General features: G+C 43.7%; 1 protein-coding gene and 1 long non-coding RNA gene across 6 annotated transcripts in view; one reads left to right on the top strand and one right to left on the bottom strand.

Moving 5' to 3' along the window:
* Positions 1–3,807: 3,807 nt before the first annotated feature.
* LOC132391620 (uncharacterized) lies at positions 3,808–20,145 on the bottom strand. Its single transcript, XR_009511284.1, has 4 exons — positions 20,008–20,145; positions 11,640–11,848; positions 5,025–8,955; positions 3,808–3,822 (listed from the first exon to the last, which is right to left on the bottom strand). It is a non-coding gene; the product is annotated as an uncharacterized LOC132391620 (long non-coding RNA).
* Positions 20,144–21,654, top strand: part of LOC132391619 (arfaptin-1-like) — a 124,635-nt gene continuing 123,124 nt past the window's right edge. For all 5 annotated transcript variants that reach the window (XM_059965044.1, XM_059965045.1, XM_059965048.1 and 2 more), the window contains exon 1: positions 20,144–20,280. The gene's annotated coding sequence lies outside the window, so the exon portion shown is untranslated. The remainder of the gene's footprint in view (positions 20,281–21,654) is intronic.

A 21,654-nucleotide genomic window follows, 5' to 3' on the forward strand; every position in this document is an offset into this window, starting at 1 on the left:
TAGGGCAGCAAAAATGCACTTCACTTCGGATCCCTTCTCAAATTAATCACCTATCATGTCCTTATGAACTTATACCTACACCTGGGTTTCCCAACCTTGGGTTAATGGTAGGGATCCAAGGCATAAAAATGGCTGGGAACACCTGACCTACACAATCTGTCATCCCTAATTGGCTATCTGCAAGACCAGGTAGACATGGCAATAAAATGTTCCAGAAGTTTAATTGCATCCTTTTTTTTGGACATGGTTGTCTCCTCAGTTTCGAAGTCTCTGTCCCTGCTGGCCCGTTGCACTTCCATCAGGTCCTTACCTTCACCCCCACCATCTCTGAGCTCTGATCTGAAGCTATGAGAGATGGCTGTCAGTAGTTAGTGTGTGGTCAGGGGACACTAGCAAGGTTTCAGCTTCACAGACAACAGTACACATTCCGTGCCATGACAGATTATCAGAATAATTTGACTCGTCTCTCAGGGCCTTTGATTTATCTACAGGAGGGTTGGGTAGCCTTTATTTGAATCATTGCAAGGACTTCGCCTCAGTGGCAGCCCCACCCAGACTGTCCTTTTGATCTCTGGCCCAGACACTGGAAGGACAGTGTTACAATGAGCAACTGGAAGTGGACCCATGTGCAGGACACCAATGCATAGGTAGCATTAACAGAAGTGTGTTTATTAATAGTTGCAAGGAAGGCCAGAGAGTGAGGATTAGGTGCTTACATGGACATGAACGTTGGACAACAAACTGGAGGAGCCTGGACCCGGAGCGTGGTCACGGAGCCTGGACTTGGACTTGGACACGGAGCCGGGATTCGGACCCGGACACGGAGCCTGGATTGGGACCCGGACACGGAGCCGGGATTCGGACTCGGACACGGAGCCGGGATTCGGACATAGACACGGAGCCTGGATTGGGACCCGGACACGGAGCCGGGATTTGGACCTGGACACGGAGCCGGGATTCGGACATGGACACGGAGCCTGGATTGGGACCTGGACACGGAGCCGGGATTCGGACTCGGACACGGAGCCTGGATTCGGACTCGGACATGGACACGGAGCCTGGATTGGGACCCGGACACGGAGCCGGGATTTGGACCTGGACACGGAGCCTGGATTCGGACTCGGACGGAGCCGGGATTCGGACCTGGACATGGAGCCTGGACTCGGACTCGGACACGGAGTGACAAAACCAAACAACGACAGACAATTGGTATATTGATTCGGAGTAGCAACAAATGGCCAGCAAAACTCAGCTAGACACAACAACGACAGAATTCCCAAAGCAACCCCGGGCACCGAAGCAACTTAGAGTCCACTCTTCTTGGCGGCCTGGAATGTGCATTGCTGCACTGGTTGAGGTGACGGTCCAGTAGATGTAAGCTGGAGATTTTGTGCTGCCGGTTCCGATGAGAATCAGGTGCCTCAATCAAGGAGCCGGTAAAACACGAGGAAAAGAAAATTAAAAGAAATGATGAATCAACGGACCGGACTTTGACTGTACCCTCCCCCCTTCAATGGGACCCTCCAGACAAGCCAACAGGCTTGCCCGGATTGCCAATGACCTGGTCAGGTGGAGGGGTTTTGGCTGACAGACATAGGTCCCTCTTTTGTTGAAGTCAGTGACCGTTTTCCTTGCTCAATTGGTGACAATCCCTTAATCCCAGCTCAGAAGTATAATTCAGTTCATAATGACACATTGACTTCTTCTAATTGTCATTGCAATTGCACAATTTTCTCATTTGATACCTGGGAGCTCTGAGTCACTCTCTTCAAACCTACAATTTGCTCTCTTGGCGGGATTCCAGTAGGGAACTCTGGTTAGCGAGAGTTTGTAAGACAGTGTTTGTGTCCGCTGGGTCCATGTTTGGCTGGACCGTTCTTTTACAATGAGCAACTGGAAGCGGATCCAAGTGCAGGACTCAGGCACATAGGTAGCATTAACAGAAGTGTGTTTATTAATAGTTGCAAGGAAGGCCAGAGAGCGAGGATTAGATGCTTACATGGACATGAACGTTGGACAACAAACTGGAGGAGCCTGGACCCGGAGCGTGGTCACGGAGCCTGGACTCAGACTCGGACACGGAGCCGGGATTCAGACCCGGACACGGAGCCGGGATTCGGACATGGACACGGAGCTGGGATTCGGACATGGACATGGAGCCTGGATTCGGACTCGGACATGGACACGGAGCCTGGATTGGGACTCGGACGGAGCCGGGATTCGGACATGGACACGGAGCCGGGATTCGGACCTGGACACGGAGCTGGGATTCGGACTCGGACACGGAGCCTGGATTGGGACTCGGACATGGACACGGAGCCTGGATTGGGACTCGGACATGGACACGGAGCCTGGATTGGGACTCGGACATGGACACGGAGCCTGGATTGGGACCCGGACACGGAGCCGGGATTCGGACTCGGACGGAGCCGGGATTCGGAACTGGACACGGAGCCTGGATTCGGACTCGGACGGAGCCGGGATTCGGACCTAGACAGGGAGCCGGAATTCGGACTCGGACAGGGAGCCGGAATTCGGACTCAGACATGGAGCCTGGATTCGGACTCGGACATGGAGCCGGGATTCGGACCTGGACATGGAGCCTGGACTCGGACTCGGACACGGAGTGACAAAACCAAACAACGACAGACAATTGGTGTATTGACTCGGAGTAGCAACAAATGGCCAGCAAAACTCAGCTAGACACAACAACGACAGAATTCCCAAAGCAACCCCGGGCACCGAAGCAACTTAGAGTCCACTCTTCTTGGCGGCCTGGAATGTGCATTGCTGCACTGGTTGAGGTGACGGTCCAGTAGATGTAAGCTGGAGATTTTGTGCTGCCGGTTCCGATGAGAATCAGGTGCCTCAATCAAGGAGCCGGTAAAACACGAGGAAAAGAAAATTAAAAGAAATGATGAATCAACGGACCGGACTTTGACTGTACCCTCCCCCCTTCAATGGGACCCTCCAGACAAGCCAACAGGCTTGCCCGGATTGCCAATGACCTGGTCAGGTGGAGGGGTTTTGGCTGACAGACATAGGTCCCTCTTTTGTTGAAGTCAGTGACCGTTTTCCTTGCTCAATTGGTGACAATCCCTTAATCCCAGCTCAGAAGTATAATTCAGTTCATAATGACACATTGACTTCTTCTAATTGTCATTGCAATTGCACAATTTTCTCATTTGATACCTGGGAGCTCTGAGTCACTCTCTTCAAACCTACAATTTGCTCTCTTGGCGGGATTCCAGTAGGGAACTCTGGTTAGCGAGAGTTTGTAAGACAGTGTTTGTGTCCGCTGGGTCCATGTTTGGCTGGACCGTTCTTTTACAATGAGCAACTGGAAGCGGATCCAAGTGCAGGACTCAGGCACATAGGTAGCATTAACAGAAGTGTGTTTATTAATAGTTGCAAGGAAGGCCAGAGAGCGAGGATTAGATGCTTACATGGACATGAACGTTGGACAACAAACTGGAGGAGCCTGGACCCGGAGCGTGGTCACGGAGCCTGGACTCAGACTCGGACACGGACACGGAGCGACAAATGGTCTGCAATCCTCAGCTGGACATGAGACAACAAAACTAAACAACAACAGACAATTCGTATCTTGGCTTGGAGAAGCAGCAAATGACCGGCAAAACTCAGCTGGACACTAAAACAACAGAATTTGTATTTTGACTCAGGGTAGCAGCAAACAGCCAGCAAAACTCAGCTGGACACGAAAACAACAGAATTCCCAAAACCTCCAAAGCAACTTAGAGTCCACTCTTCTTGGCAGCCCGGAACGTGCATTGCCGCACTGGCTGAGGTGACGTTCCAGCCCTGAGTAGATGTAACAGACAAACAGACATACTTTATTGATCCCGAGGGAAATTGGGTTTCATTACAGCCACACCAACCAAGAATAGTGAAGAAATATAGCAATATAAAACCATAAATAATTAAATAATGTTAATCATGCCAAGTGGAAATAAGTCCAGGACCAGCCTATTGGCACAGGGTGTCTGACACTCCGAGGGAGGAGTTGTAAATTTTGATGGCCACAGGTAGGAATGACTTCCTAGGACGCTCAGTGTTGCATCTCGGTGGAATGAGTCTCTGGCTGAATGTACTCCTGTGCCTAACCTGTACATTATGGAGTGGATGGGAGTCATTGTCCAAGATGGCATGCATTGGACAGCATCCTCTTTTCAGACACCACTGTCAGAGAGTCCAGTTCCACCCCCACAACATCACTGGCCTTACAAATGAGTTTGTTGATTCTGTTGGTGTCTGCTACCCTCAGCCTGCTGCCCCAGCACACAACAGCAAACATGATAGCACTGGCCACCACCGCCTCGTAGAACATCCTCAGCATCATCCGGCAGATGTTAAAGGACCTCAGTCTCCTCAGGAAATAGAGATGGCTCTGACCCTAAGGCAGTGTTTTTTATGCTGCCGGTTCAGATGAGAATCAGGTGCCTTAATGAAGGAGCTGGTAAAGCATGGGAAAAAGGAATTAATAGAAATGAGGAGTCAACGGACCGGACTGTGACACTCAGCTCATTTGTGTTCAGTCTTATTCAGGCTGGGACGGCACCTTCAACACTATGTGAAATTTTCTTCTCTTTCTCAGTCTACTTTGCCATCAAGGTTTGAAAAACTGATGGCTCTGCCGTAACTCAGGTCCCTTCCCAACTACTTTCCCAATATCTTTCTCTCCTGATCTATAGACCTGATCATTTACCTTCCAGAACCAGTCTTCATTACAAAGTACTATTACCATTATATTTTAATGAGTTACTCATGGCTTGTTGTCACACTCTCTCTATCTTCTGCATTCATATTCCCATTCCTTTTCATCCTCAGGCTGCTCCAATCAGGTGGTTGACAGTCATCATTTAATTTCCTGTAGAAAGATTGTTATTGGGCTGACTAACTGGGTTTACCTGCTCCCTCTGGTTCTGTAGGATCAACAATGATGAACACTCATTTGCATTTTCCAGACACAGGCATCTCATACAGTATCTGGAATAGAGACTCACAATTCCATCATCTTAACCTGGATTCCCCATGACCACCGCAGAAATTGGGTCTCTCTCTCCAATATCAATTCTGAAACAAAGAAATAAATAGACACAAACTTAAAACACATATGATGACTGGATCATCATTCCCTGGACTGCCCAGCCCTGAGTAGTCCTCATCGAGCCAGTATTTCCATTCTGCAAAGTCCATGGCAGGTTAACAACTAACATTATCATTTACCAGTTACTCTCTTCTCTTCCAAGTTGCTACCTCATTTCTTCTTTAAAGTTCCAATACCTCTCCTCATTACTGGCATTCCCATTAGTTGCCCATGTTCCATCCTGTAGCCCTGGGATCATACTGTCATACATATTTCTCAGACGTTTAGCCTTAACCAACACATGTACACTAGTGCCGGAATGTTTGTGAAACCTGTAGAATTTTCTCTATTTCTGCATTACTATGGCCTAAAATATGATCAGATCTTCATGCAGGTCCTAAAACTAGATAAAGACAACCAAATTAAATAAATAACACAAAAACATTATACTTGGTCATTTGTTTATGGAGAAAAATGATCCAATATTACATGTATTTGCTGGAAAAAGTATGTGAACCTTTGAAGTAATGCCTTCTACAAAAGCTATTTGCAGTCAGGTTTTCCAAACAGTGAGATGAGATTGCAGATGCAGACTGTAGAGATGCCCTGCCCTTAAAAAGACACACATAGTCAGTTTACTGACAGAGCTTGCTCTTCTCAAGAAGGATCTGTTTATGTGCACCATGCCTCGACCAAAACAACTTTCAGAGGACCTTGGAACAACAATTGTAGAGATTCATGAAGTTGGAAAAGGCTACAAAAACATTTCTTAAAAGTCCTGAGTGTTCATCAGTCCACAGTAAGAGAAATTGTCTACAAATGGAGGAAATGCAGTGCTGTTGCTACTTTCCTTAGGAGTGGGTGTCCTGCAAAGAACATACCAAGAGCACAATGTGCAGTGCCGAAGGAGGTGAAAGAAAACCAAGGGTAACAGCAAAAGACCTGCAGAAAAGTCTGGAACTTGCTGAAGTCTCTGTTCATGAGTGCACTGTAAGAAAAACACTGAACAAGAATAGTGTTCATGGAAGGACACCACTGCTCTCCAAAAAAAATGCAAAAGACCACCTGGATGTTCTACAATGCTCTTGGCAGAAATGCACATTGCTATGTCTGGAGGAAAAAGGGCACTGCACACCAACACCAAAATCTCATCTCAACTGTGAAGCAGGGTGGAAAGAGCATCATGGTTTGGGACTGTTTTGCTGCCTCAGGCCTGGACAGTTTGCAACCATTGAGGGACAAGGGGGTCACACCAGTTACTGAAAGCAAAGGTTTACATACTTTTTCCAACAAATACATGTAATATTGGGCAAACACGAAGAAATCTGAAGATGCTGTAGATTCAAACAACACACAGAAAATGCTGGTGGAACACAGCAGGCCAGGCAGCATCTATAGGGAGAAGCACTGTCGACGTTTTGGACCGAGACCCTTCGTCAGGACTTCGTTAGCACCCACCTGCTATTCCATTATTCACTCAATCTGCACAGTTCCTTGACAAATTGATTCTTGTATTGTTGTAAGTTCTATCTGTTTCTCACCCGTGTCTCTCTGTTCTGCTTTGCTTGTACACTGTCTCACTGTTCTTTCTCTTCATCCCTTTTCTTCTGTAGCTCTGCTATTTATAAACATGTGATTCCAGGCTCTTTGTTCTCTCTTGCAAATATACATGACATAGAATAACTGCTGCTTTATCGCCCTTCCTCTTTGATTGGCATTTTCACCACTGACAATATTCTGGGCTCGAGGTCTTAATCTGCAGAGCATTATCTATTCCTTATTCAACCTCCTCAGTCTTATGGGGTATATATTCTGTGAGCTCTCTCCTCTTCATAATTGAGCCCACAATGTTTCTGTGTCCCTCTTATGTAGAAAGTTAAATATTTCAGCACTATCACTTGTCTTGGGTTTTAATTCGAAGGTTTTTCCACACCCAGTCAAACACACACTTACAAACAATGGACTACTATAGTTCCCCGAACACACCCTCTGGCACCCGAACAGTAACTTTGACACCAGTCAAGTGTTCTTAATAACTAAGCTACACTTAAACAGTGGCCCAGCAAACGAGTATACACTCAGTCTGTAATCACCTTTTGCAACTGGTGGGTTGGTCTTGACAGACTATCCAATGCTGTCTGGTAGCTGGTCCCTTGCACAAAACACACACACACCACTACACTTTTAACATCTACCTCTCCAGCTCTCTGATGCTCTTTAATACTTTGCGACTCCTTGCAGAGTATGGGGGAGCGTGGGGTGTCACGATCTGAAATGCTCATCCCCCTCCCTTTAGACTGCTGAGGTTGCTGGTAATTGGATTATTAATCTATCCAGGAAGAGCCCCCAAATGTTGTGACTGTGACTAGGTCACTGGAGAAACTGGAGAGATTTTGAATATGAAAGTCTTTATTCATCACAACAAGCAGAGACACTCTTGGTAGAGTCCCACAAACTCAAAAGTACATCACGTTGTTATACTCTTAAGATCAAAGGAAACAGTAGGTGATTCAATACTATTTCAATAGTTACAATGACATAGTTTACTTCAATAATCTAGTTGACAAATGGTTCCTTTGAGACATATTTAAAATGGAAGCATCTTGTAATTGATGATACCTCTGAAGGTTCAAACACCTTTGTTAGAAATCAATTAACAGTTATTCTAAAAACTTCTGAGAACAGAGAGCCAGATGAAAACCATTGTTGCTTAGATTCATGCAGACCTTGTGTTTCTTTCTCCCCTTCCCCGCCCTTTAACTCTAACTCATCTATTTTCACCAGCCTTTCAGGTCACAGCTTGAAACATCAGCTGCACTCTTTTCCCACAGATGCTGTCTGGCTTGCTAAGTTCCTCCAGCATTTTGTATGTGTCACTTGGATTTCCAGCATCTGCAGATTTTCTCTTGTGACAGAGTACGAAATGTTTGACCCCTGTGGTTTTGGCAGTTCACAGAACTTTAATATTCAAAATACTGGTATAAGACAGGAAGATAGGCTCAACAGTCAACAAAAAAACTGGTCAAGAGTTGTTGGAGAAAAGCCCTCTGAGCACTTACACTATGCAGAAAAATAAAACTGCTACAGTGAGTAGGTGGGAGTAGGAGGAAGTCTTTCAAAGTTTATTTTTCCATTTTGAGTGTGTCAATTTACAAAAGGGCAATTCAGTTGAAAATACCTTTCCACTTGAGTATTATTAAAGTTAAAAGTGTAATTCCAATTCTAACTATTGAAAAGGAGTTTGTCTGCCTGCAAGTTATGATTTTTTAACATTAAAATTTGTTTCAGACAGCTTACACAGATATCATTCATGACAGGGAAAAGAATTGAAGCCCTGTTTGTTCAGGCCAATGTGCTGGGAAGGTGAGAGAGGAAGGGAGTGCTGTTGGCTGGGAGTGTGAAACTTAGTCTTAGATAAAAGCAAAAGCTACAATGATGGCAGTTTATGGATAGTGGTGTTTTCACTTTGAAGCCTTCTGGACTTTGAAATTTCGGATAACTGCATGGACGCGTTCCTGGGAGATACCCAACTCTGTGGCAATGTACCGCTGTGATATTCGTGGATCTTTCAAGATCATGTCATGGATCTTGTCAATGGTCTCCTTTGTGGTGACGGTGACAGACCTTCCAGGACGGGGGTTGTCTTCCAGGCTCTCTCTGCCACGTTTGAATTCAGCAGCCCACTTCTTCACCATGCTGTAAGAAGGGGCACCTTTCCCTAGCGTTGCCACCATGTCCTTGTGGACCTCTTTGGGTGATAAGCCCTTGAGACCGAGGTAGCGGATGACTGCACGAAGGCTGACGTTGTCCATTTTCTCAGACAGTGCTTACTTGCAATTTTCAATTATCTGAAACAGAAATACCACAAAAGTTCAAACTCTCCGCATAATCACTCAAAGAGTTGAACTGCTCGTGCATGTAACGAGAGCTGTATAACTCATCTCCTTCTACCTTAGGCCACAAACTTATCAATCACACCCCTCCCCCCGCCCCGGTGATGAGCAAATCCAGCCTTTTGATCTCATGTTACCTGTGTTTATTGTTTTCCTCTTTACATCTGATAATAAGTGATTCCTGCTTAACTCTTCTATTTGAAGACTAGGTTTTCTGATTCCATGTAACCTATGTTAATTTTCCACTCTCAGTAGTCCACAATCACTCTTTTTGTTCACTCCTTTCCATCCATTCCTCTCGATTTACATACTCATCACCCTCTCCATAAGGTCCCACTACCCATCATCCCACTGGTTCTACTTATCACATATCAGCTTTTGTCTCCCCTCTTCTTCTCACCCCCAATGGCTCAGCCTTCCTATATTTTTTCACCTAATACCTACCAGCCTCTCTCATCCCTCCCTTTCACTTCTTTGCAATGGCTATCTTCCTTCTACAGGCATCAGATCTAGAGAGGGTTAGTGTCTAGAGGGAAGGATCTACATGGATTGGAAAAAATGGAGGGCTGAAGAAAGCATTGATAATTTTATGGACTGCCTTCTGATAATTTGGGCACAAGATTTAACACATTAAGTGTGAAGTTCAGTTGTTCTAAGAAGGTATTGGAAGTTCAACTGCATTTGGACCATTTCAGGTAAGATGATCAAATGTAGGTATTCATTCTAAAATAATAAGGGATGAAAGGAAGAGAATACGAGGGGTGTTGCCATGATCCCTTTTTCAACTTCAAACCATCTCAAAGTACTTTATTACTTGATGAATTTAGGATATAGGAACTTAAGAAGCAGGAACTAAAATAAGCCAATTTGTCCTCAACCTACACTGCAATTTATTAAGGTCATGACTTGAGTCAGTCACTCCTTCACCTGGGAATAAATCCAGTGAACTTTCTCTACATTGCTTCCATTACTTCAGGTGTAGTCTCACAAAGACCCTGGAGAATTGCATCAAAACTTCCTTACTTTTATGTACCATATTCCTCACAATGAAGATTGTACATTGCAAGTGGGTCTTGAACATTAGGGAAGTTGGGCCAAGGAGTGGCAAATGCATGTCAATACAGATATATGTGAGGTGATGCTTTTTTGGAAAGTCAAACCAGCATAGGAGTTTTACTATGAATGGAAAAGCACTAGGGAGTGGAAGAGAACAGAGGAACTTAGGAGTACAAGTACATACTCTGTTGAAAGTGGCATCACAGATCCACAGAGGGTGAAAAACTCATTTAGCACACTGGACTTTTATCAGTCTGGGCACTGAGTTAGGACATTATATTGCAGATGTACAAGTTGTTGGTGAAGCCATACTTGGAGTACTATGACAGTTTTGGTCACTCTGTTATAGGAAAGATGTGGTTAAACTGGAAAGATGTTGCCAGGACTAGAGGGCCTGGGTTAGAGAGAGTTTGGCCAGGCTAGGTCTTTGTTCTTTTGAATGCAGGAGAATGACGGGTACACTTATAGAAATGTTTAAAGTTATAGGAGGCACAGATAAGATGAATAGCAACAGTCTTTTGCCTTGGGTAGGAAAGACCAAAACTAGCAGACATACAATCACTTTATGAGGATCCTCTTAAAGTTAAAAAAAAATGGCCACTGTGTTCATGTTCATGGTCTTCTTCTATAGGCCACGCATTTCGAGGTTTGACACATTGTGTGTTCAGGGATGCTTTGAATGTGTGGTTAATTGAGTTACTGTTGCTGCCTTGCCAGCGTGAAACAATCTGGCCATTCTCCCCTCACCTCTCTCATTAACAAGGCATTTTCACTCACTGGATGTTTTTGGCACCATTCTCTGCAAACTCAAGATTGCTGTGTGTGAAAATCTCAGGAGACCAGCAGATTCTGAGATACATAAACCATCCCTCCTTGCACTAACAATCATTCCATGGTCAAAGTCACTTAGATCACATTTCTTCTCCATTCTGATGTTTGGTCTGAACAACAACTGAATCTCCTGACCATGTCTGCATGCTTTTATGCATTTAATTGCTGCCACATACTGTAACTGGTTGATTAGATATATGCATTAACAAACAAGTGTACAGGCAAACCTAATACAGTAGCCACTGAGCGTAGATTTAGTGTGAGATGGGAAGGCTTTAACAGCGATCTAATGGGGGTAACCTTTTCACAGAGAGGGTGATGAGTTATGGAACAAGTTGTCAGAGGAAGTAGTTGAGGCAGGTACAGTAGTATCAGTTAAGAAACTCTTGGATGATACATGGAAGGATGGGGCTTAGAGGGCCAAATGCAGGATTTGGGACTAGCTGGTTGGGAACTGTGGTTGGTATGGACTCATTGGGCTGAAGGGCCTATATTCGTGCCCTATGGCTCTGACTCTGTTAGATTTACATTCCAGAGTTTGAAAACAAGGTTTCGGCAATATTGGGTGTTCGAGTTATCATCTGCCAATATTTTCTTTCCTTGCCCCTCCCACTGGACTGAAGAAAAGTTTAACAATAACTTGAAAAGACATACCATCAGATTGAAGGACAGCTTCTATCCCACTGTTATAAGAGTCTTGAATGGATCTCTTGTACAATGAAAATAAATTCTTGATCCTTCATAATACTTACGATTGGTTGTGGCTAAGTACACCTCCAACACAGTATTGATGTTTGCTGATGACACCACTGTTGTTAGTTGAATCAAAAGTGGTGATGAATTGGCATTTAGGTAGGAGATCTGGCTGAATGGTGCCACAAACACCTCTCACTTCGTGTCAGCAAAACCAAAGTCTTGTATCAACTACAGGAGGAAGTACCTGGAGTTCCTTGAGCCAGTCCTATTAGGGAAATGGAGATACAGAGAGGGTCAGTAGCTTTAAATTCCTTGGCATTAACATATTAGAGATTTGTCCTGGGACCAGCATGTCATCAGAAAGAAGGTACAACTACACCTCTACAACCTTGACAAACTTCTGTACATGGAGAGTGGAGAGTATTCTAACGTTGCATCATAGCTTGGTATGGAAACACCAATGTTCGGGAATGGAAAGACCCAGTTCATCATAGACAAAGCCTTTCCCACCATTGAAAACATTTATGTGGGGCACTGCCACAATAAAGCTACGTCCATCACCAAAAAGCTCCACCATCTCGGCAATGCCCTTTGCTATTACCATTGGGCAGGAAGTACAGAAATCTTAGGTACCACACTACAAAGATCAGGTACAGTTATTACCCTCAGGCTCCTGAAGCCTCATTCACCACTACCCTGAACTGACTCACTTTCAATGACTCTTTTCAACTCATCTTCTCAGTATTATTTTTTTTTACACTTACTCTTCTTTTGCAAATTGGTTGGTTGCCAGTGAAAATTCTGTTGTATTTCTTTTTTTCATGTAAATGCCAAAAAGAGACTGAATCTCAAGGTAGTACATATGTACTTTGATAATAAATTTACTTTGAACAGCTGGTTGAGAACAGGCTTCAAGCATCCAAAACCATTAAGTGTAACATGTAAATTAAGATTCTTTTTGTTCTTTTCCATTTACACTTTTTCCCTGCAAATCTTGCCGTTGGCAGTGAAGAACATGGTGAAAGCTCTCATCAGGACATTATGGTCATAGAGATATGGTATCAGGGCAACTTGAATTCATCAATGCTGGCTGATTATTGTTGGACACTTAAGCGAGAAGTCTCTGACACTGAGTACAAAGGAAAATCAACAAAACATTTTTAGCTTAGTTAAGCACCATAATGCAATTAATGGCATCATATTCAATATAAGTTAACTTCTTCTTTCTCCAAATTCTTACATGATACAAGTCGTCTAAAATTATATTTTGTGTTCAGCATCAAGCAATGATAAACAAAAACAAAATTCTGAAGCAGCACTTTCAAAGAATATTGTTGTCCAGTGATGGTTTTTTATCTGACTTAATTCAACAGTCAGGGAGAGAAAATGCCATTATCCTTATGAATGGCAAGACTATGCCAAAGAGGTTGATTGACCTTCTGCTCCTGTTTATGTCTGGCCCAAGAATTGCCATAGAATTGTGCTGAGTTTCTACAGCACCAATACCCTGAATCAATGGCAATGTTCTCAGGAAGCGCCTTGCCCTCAATGTCCTTTAACTAAGATTAGCAATCAATATTCACGATTGCCAGTTTACAAAATTTGCTGCTACACCAACTGCGCTTTCCTCACTTGACAGTAATGGCAATTTAAGTCAAGCCCGAAGTTTCATTATATGATTCTGTAAATGATTAAATAGATTGTTTTATTATTGGCAGATGGTTAATAGCGTGCTGGTTATTTTGCCACTATTCTTGTAGTGCTAGTTTATCCACCATTTCTTTACTTGCTGTGTGATTTGTGCTTTCATCCTGATATAGCTAATCTTTTTATTATGTTAAATGTGATACGTGACTTTGTACGGGATTTAATTGCAGCAACCTTCTCAAGGACATTAATAAACATTGATTGGCAGAGCTTATTGCAAAAAAAGGTAGACTGTCAAACCAGACTTTCTGTGTGCGTATTTTTTATGTACTTTCTTGTCTCCATTGATATTGATCATGGATAAAAATGTAATATATCTTTGGTAGGTGATGTACTTTCTTGATTGAAAGGTTTTTTTTTCTTGTGTAGAGTCAATGATGCATTGACGACTGGGTGAGACTAGATAATACAAGAACCTCCTTATGTAATTTTTTCTGCCGAAGTATGTCCATCTCTCAACCCCTCTAGAGGAGACAATGCTAAGCCTCATTTTGAAGCGACTGCAGTCCTGGATACCTGGATTGTTTGCACTGCAGCCAAAAACTGCCTGATTAGGATGGTAGATAGGATGCCAGTTAAGTAAGTAGCTGTTCCTACAAGGACAGTAAGTTTTAATTATTGTTGGAACTGCATTCATCTAAGTGGAAAATATTTTACCACAGTCTTGATGATGATGGGAGAGCCACAGGATAGCCAGCTCCACTTGACTGTCAAAGGTTATTGTTATGCTCTCTATTGTTGCAAATGCTCATTATTTGGAATGGTAGCATAGTGCACAGCACAATGCTTTACAACATCAGGGTTCCGGGTTCAATTCCTGCTGCTGTCTGTATGGACTTTGTATATTGTTTCCATGACTGTGGGTTTCCTCTCACAGTCCAAAGATATACCAGTTGATAGGTTAATAGGTTATTGTAAATTGTCCTGTGATTAGGCTAGGGCTGTATCAGGGGTTGTTGGGTAGCGCAGCTCAAAGGGCCAGAAATGCCTATTTCACCATGTATCTCAATAAATAGAGGTGATGAAATGGTTATTTGCTCCTTCCTTACCTGTGAAGCTGTAAGTAGAACTGCCCCGAGGTGCTGTGGGAGAACACGGAACATCAGGAGCAGTGGGTTAGATGCCGTGGGTTGTGTGTCCAGAGATCTGAGCCTTTCCGGGGCCAACGCTCTGGGTGCAGAGCTTGGAATAAGTGTTGCAACGGACTTCTAACATGATAAATCAGCAATTTGTTTGTTACGTCTCCCCTCTCACTGTGAAACCGGGACATCTCTTTTTCCCTCATTAGGGAGAGAGAGAACCGGGTGAACGAGTAGTTTTGTGTCAGGAATGTCAGGAAGAGGAGTCAGTAGAACATGTAATTCTGAGTTGCAAGAAGTATGGGATACAGAGAGAGATGATGAGAATTAATCTAAGGGAATTGGGGGTGCAGGCATTCACATTAAAAGGGTTACTGGACATGGGTGAGAGGGCACAGGTCAGGGTACTTTTAGCTTTCTTAATGGATACGGGGATTTTTTTTATAGTATATGATGGATAAGCAGGAATAGGGTACTAGGATGGCCAAAGAAGGAAGGATAAAATGTAGATTAGGGTATGTGTGTGTGTGTGTGTGTGTGTGAATGGGTGAAGGGATTTAGAATCTAAGTCTATCGTCTGATCCAAACTCCAGAGCAGAAGGTGGCGGTAATGTACCATTAAGCTGGATGCCAACCGCTGTAAACCAAGAAGAAGAGGAGTAGTTTTTGCGGTACTGCAAGTCTGTGTCTTTACTGATGCTTTGCTGCACGCTTGAGTGCTCGGTGGAGGGTGCTGATGCTTTTTTTGCTGCTGGGGGTGGGGGGTGGTCATTGCCTTGCTGCTGTTTGTGCGTGGGGGGAGTTGGGGGGCTTTGGGGTTCTAACATTTAATTGTCATTCATTCCTTGGGGCAGTCTTTTGTTTTCATGGATGTTTGAAGAAAAAGAATTTCAGGATGTATACTGCTTACATTTTTCTGACATTAAATGTACCTATTGAAACATTCTGCAATTCTCACCAAACATCCCCATTCCTAACCTTATGACAGAAGGTCCGTTGATGAAGAAGCTGGAGGAATTCCTCAAGGCAATGACCTGGTAGACTCAGGTATTTGCCATCAGGAAACCCAACAGTGATACACTGGAGTTGGGAGAGTTTGATTTCCCCATGGGCATCTTGATGTCAGGGTTGGTCAAATGTTGCCTTAACTTCAAAGGCAGATCCTCTTCATTGCTGTAATCTAGGTCTTTGTTCCAAGATTAGATGAGTCATAGAAACCAGTGGTCCTGGCAAAATCAAAAATGGGTATTCTTTGCCCTAAGCTATATGTTGCCCTCTGTACAGTCACAAAATGAGGACCACAGTGCAGCTTACTGCATTTGTCTGTGTTACCTCATCAGCCTATTTCTGCTGGCAGGCTGGGTCTTGGGCAAACATTCAGACCCTTCTGTGTGGCCTTCTGTGTGGTCAAGGTCAGCATTAACATCCAAGCCAAGAAGTAAGTTAAAGGAACTTGGGTCAATTGAAGGTGTTGTGTCTGTACAATTACTTATCAAATAAATAAAGACACACAGTCGAAGGTGAAGTTAACTTGTATACTCACTCTGCAGAGAGAGCAACAAATCAATGTGCATGTACAAGTTATCAGTCAATGATTGATGCTAAGGGGCGTCATAGTGTTTAAAAAAAATAGATCTATACATTACACTTCCACCCTTTTTAGATTAATGTAACATTAAGCTGTACATGTATCAAAACATTCAATTTCCCTTTAACTGACCATATTCAAATAAACATGCTTTCACAGTACATAACTAACTTCACTGAAGATTCAGTCTTTTGGCTGGTGCTCTATTTCTAACAGGATAGCGCCTTTGTACCTGTGGAGTGGTATCAGGTTTGACTGGTGTCTTGTCAAAGACAACTTTCTCTGTTGCAGTGTCACATTGCTGTTAGTGACACAACTATCACTGAAAGGTTAAGTGCAGTGGCTGTAATGTGTCTGACTTGTTGGATGCAGTCAACTCAGGTATGTTCTTTGATTAAGCATCCAGTATCTGGACCATATGACGTCTCCATGTATGATCTCCAACCTCCACCGTGGTCCAGTTCTTGTAACTATCTTATTGGGTCTCCACTTGTCTTCTCAGTAATCATGCACCAGCACATCCTGTCCAACCTCTTTGCACTTTGCTGATTTTCTTGGCACTGGCTGAACTGTTTATTCTGCAATTCCCTCCATAAATCTGGTTTCAGGAGTTCTATGTGAAATCTCAGATTTCTGCTCATGAACAGCATTGCAGGTATTTGATTTGTCATCGCACGATACACAAAAAAAACAAGCTGTCCACCTTGAACTGTAGAGAAATGTCCTTCTTGTCCATAGCTTTAATGGACTTGAAGGTTTGGATAAATCTTTCAGCTAACCTATTTGTTGCTGGGTGGTGAGGAGCTGACTTGAAATGTTTGATGCCATTTTTCTCCATTAATGGTCTGAACTCTTCTGACATGTATGTCTGTTGTCACTCACAATTTGTTTGGGTCAGCTATTTCTGGAGAAGATAGCCCTCAGAGCAGAGATAGTCATTGCTGAGGTGGATGTCCACTGGGAGACCTCTGGTCACTTCAAATGGGCATCCACAGAAATCGGAAACATAGAGTTCATAAATGCAAAGTCAGTATGTGCTCTTTGAAGACTGCCACTCCCACAGGTGCAAGAGTGCCTGTAGGGGTGTATTTTGAACTTTTTGGCATCCCAAACAACTTTTGGTCAAGTCCTTAATCTGTCTTATCTATTTCCAGCCACCATGTTTAGCTCTGGGTGTGACTCTTCATCTTGACTGTACCCAGGTGTTCTTCATGCAGATTCTCTAACACTATGATGTGCAGTTTAGAGGGAACCATAACACAAGTTCCACACATTAGGATTCTTTGACATACAGACAGTTGGTCTTGTCTCACAGAGAACTCTGGAAACAAAGGGTTATCATGAGCTGGCCATCCTTGCATGGTGATGTCATTGACTTTTGACAATGTCGGGTCATTCCTTATTTCTCTTTGTATTTCAGGATATGTTACTAGTAGCTGCTCCACTAATGCTGTGTGGAACACCTCTGCTAGGTCACAGAATGACGACCTATCTTCAGTTCTCAACAGTGGAAGACCTGACAAGCCACCAGTGTTACTGTGTTGTTTGGTACCCTTGAACTCTATGTGTGGGCTCCTAGAAAAAGTGCCCAACATTGCAACCAGGTTGCAGACATCCTGGGATTCAGAATGAATGCAAGGGGCTGGTGGTCTGTCACTAGAGTAAAGTTTAGTCCGTAGAGGTATGGGTGGAATGTCTTTACTCCCCATGCTACATTAAGGGCCTCTCGGTCGATCTGTACATAGCAGTGTTCTGCGCTTGTCAGTGATTCTGAAGCAAATTCAATCAGTCACTCAGATCCATCTTTCATACTGTGTGATAAGACAGCACCAATGCCATAGGGGACACATCACAAGGCAGCCTGATGGGCAGGGATGGGCCATAATGGGTGAACATTTCATCTGATGCTATTAGTATCTTTGTTTCCTTGACTGTTCTTTCACATATTTCTGACCCTTCCCACTTTGCCTGCAACAGTGCGTTCAATGGGTGCAGCATTGTAGCAATGTTTGGAAGAAACTGGTGGTTGTAGTTTACAAGGCCCAAGTGTGACCTGAGTTGTGACACTCTTTCCAGTTTGGGTACCCGCAACACTGTTTTAATCTTCTCCTGTGACTTATGTAAGCCATGCTTGTCAATGACATGTCCACAGAGTGAGATCTCTTTCTCAAACAACTCACATTTCTCTCTCTTTGTGTGCAGACCATACTCACTCAGCCTGGTATGCACTTTACCAAGGTTCTGGAATTGCTCTTCATCATTGCCAGTCACGATGATGTCATCAAGGTAACATTGTGTTCCTTGGATATATAGGAGTTCTTGGTACATGTAGGAGTTCTTGGTACAAAGAGCATTGCCAAATTGCTGGAGCTGATACAATGCCAAAGACAAAATGATTATACTGGAACAGTCCCTTCTGAGTGTTGATTCTGAGAAACTTCCTGATTAACTCCTCAATCTCCATTCGCAGCCTGGTGATAAGTCAATCTTGAAAACCTCTCCCCGCTTTCCAAAGACGTAATAATGTCTTCTATTTGTGGCAGGCAATTCTGTTCAGTACGCACTTTGAAGTCCCTGCATATGCAAACAGCTCGTGTTTCCTTTCTTGATTCCTGGGACAATGGGTGTGGCCCAATCACTTCACAAAACCTTGGAGAGAATGCCAGACACCTCCAAACTCTTAAGTTCAACATCTACTTTAGGATGTAGTGCATAAGGCACTGACCGCGCTTTATGGCACCTTGGTATTGGTGCTTCATCCAGTTCCAATTCTGGCCTTCATGCCTTTGAGTTTACCAATACCCCTCTCAAACACCTCAATAGCATTTAGCAGCTGTGACAGTCTCTGGTTAGTGCTACTGTTTGGACTGCAGTTGCCTGTTGATGACACGTTGAGAGCTTCCATTGGTAATTTAGATTTGCAGTCAGTCATTTTATGCATTTGTTTAGTTTTGTGCTTGAAACTTTATACTGTGTGGCTTTTCTCTTTGGTTGTGCTTTTTATCTGACTTGCACACTCTATGTGGCCTTGTCTGTGACATTTTCTGCAAACTTTTAATTTGAACCAACATTCATTTGCATCATGGGAGGATGTTAACATGTTTGGCCTTTTGCACCATTCAGGGACATTTTGTGCGTTTCACATTCTAAACTCTTTTTCTCTAGTTCTGCCACGTCCTTTGCTGCAGCCTCTAACAATATTGGTCAATGCCTGCTCTAAGGTTAGGTCTCTTCCTGACAGTAGCCTCTATTGAGTGCTTCGAGTATGCACGCCACATAAAAGCCTGACCCTTAATGCACCAGAAAGTCCATCTCTAAAGTCACAGTATTGGGGAAGTTTACGCAACTTTGCAATGTTTTCAGAAATGCTTTCATTCTTTGACTGGCTCTTTTTGTGAGATCTAAATCTCTCAGCTATTACTAGCGGTTTTCAGCTCAAGTGATTTTATAAAATTTCAGCAATTTCATCAAATGTCGTGCTTGCTGGCTTTTCAGGAATTACTAAGTTGTGTAAGGGACTGTACATTTAGCACCCATTAAGAAGTGTGGAGATATTCTTTTTTTCTCATTCACATCATTAGTATTACAGCAGAGATCAATCCTCTCAATATAAGATTCCCACTGCTCATTAGCACAGTCAAATTCGTCAATTTTCCCGACTAAGACCATCATCACGTTATTGTGTCTCTCAGTGTACACTGTCCCATACACATCCCTGACTGCCTTCTCTGTGCTGGTTCACCTTTCCTCTCGCTGTCTCTCTCCCCTCCCGCGAGTTGTCATCTCATAACTGTCGGTGCAGTTGGTGATAACCGCTAACAACTTGCAAAGTTGTGTCTTTACAACTACATACCAAATAAGTAAAGGGACGCACTCAGAGGTAAAGATACCCTCACGTTGCTGCCGAGACAAATCAATGCGCATGCGTAAATTACCGGTCAACAATTCGTGCTCAGGGGAGCTAAAAGAAATATATCTGTATATTACAGAAGGTTTCAGGAACTGCTTGAGATAATGTGGAGAAGTAGGGAGGGAAACTGGAGTGCTTACCACCACGCCGCTGAGACCAAAGGCAACAACGCAAATGGTGGTCCGCCCACAGGTGTCAACCAGGGTCTCGGAAGAGACCCGGATGTGGCGGTTGCCGCCAGGTAGACCATGCGGATCTGGATGTGACGTCGCGTCTTGAGCCGGTCCTGGCGGAGACCCGGATGTTGTTGCCAGCCTTGCTTCCGGGAGCGACTTCAATGAGTGTGGAGGGTTCGTTGATGACTTCGGTCTCGGTGACGGCGACGGGGACGTGTTCCTGAAAGCGCTGGAGAGGTGAGAGTGGGAGACGGCGAGCGAGACTAAACGGAGACCGGACCGGGGGGTCGGGTCATCGGTCAATCAAAGCACCTGGTACTGGTGCAAGGATTGGCAGCCAGCATACCGACCCTGCCCCGCCCCTCGACCCTGGACCCGGTCTCAGGATCCCGGCGCCGGTGGTACCAAGGCTTTCCCTCTCTGTATCTCCCCGGCTCACTCGAGTGGTCTGGCCGCCGCCTACATGTTGATGTGGCGCTCGGCCTCAGGCTCTGTTCACGACCACAGAACTCTTCCCAGCTTCAGGTTTCAGAAGCTTGCATTGTAAATTATTTCAGAACTTAACGCTGTTGTTGTGGCTGGTGTTCTTGCACCATTAGCATTGGTGATGCTGTTAGGGTTGTGCCGGAGTTGAGAACTCTCATGTTAGAGCCAAGTTGCTTCCTCCTTTGCACTGAGGAACTTAGCGAAGTCTAAAGGTTGTGATGAGAGCTGTCTTGTTTTATTTTGGTGCTTTGTAGACCCAACTGAATGGATAAGCTTGTTTTATTTTAACAACAAAATTCAAATAGTCACTTAAGAAAAAGTCAACATTTTCAAAATACTTCCTGAAAGTATTTTTGTTTTAAATAAAATGAAGATAGTGTTTATAAGACTTAATTAATAAGTAATGAAGATACAGGATAGAACAAAAAGATAATAAACTATCCAGTGTATTTCAGAAGTGGAGTGCAGTATCCCACTGGATAAATTTGGCCTTTGCTTGTGGCCCTCATCCTCGTTTTTAAAGAGGGGACTTTGGGGATACTGAGCATTTTAGTTGTATTTTTTTTCAAAATGTATGATATTTTGGGTGAATAGGAAGGTATGTTGCTTTCAAATATAATGCTGTTATTTGGAAATGACGGTGTGGTTGCAACACTTCCACTCTGTGTTTTGTCCATACCTCTGCAAAATTCTTTCTTTTCAAATATTTACACTGCTCACTTTTAGGTGTTACATTTGAATCTGCCTCTGTCACTATCCTTATCCCTGATTTGCATTCCAAGTGTAAAAGGCTGGGGAATTATCTTACAAAGTGCTAATTAGTCAGCAGGGTATTAGTGAGGAAATTGGCAGGGAGCTTAATAAAAGGATAAAGAAAATGACCCTGGGATTATACTCTTTGGAATTCAGAAGAATGAGAGGGGATGTTATAAAAATGTACAAAACTTTGAAAGGGATAGCTAAGGATAGAAGTAGGAAAGTAGTTTCCATTGGTAGATGATACTAGAACTAAGGGACATTGCCTCAAGATTCAGGGGAGAAGATTTAGGACAGAGATGAGGAGAAACTGTTTTTCTCAGAGAGTGGTGAATCTGTGGAATTCTTTGCCCAGGGAAGCATTTGAGG

The sequence above is a fragment of the Hypanus sabinus genome, chromosome 3 (assembly GCF_030144855.1).
Source record: "Hypanus sabinus isolate sHypSab1 chromosome 3, sHypSab1.hap1, whole genome shotgun sequence".
Lineage (NCBI taxonomy): Eukaryota > Metazoa > Chordata > Chondrichthyes > Myliobatiformes > Dasyatidae > Hypanus > Hypanus sabinus.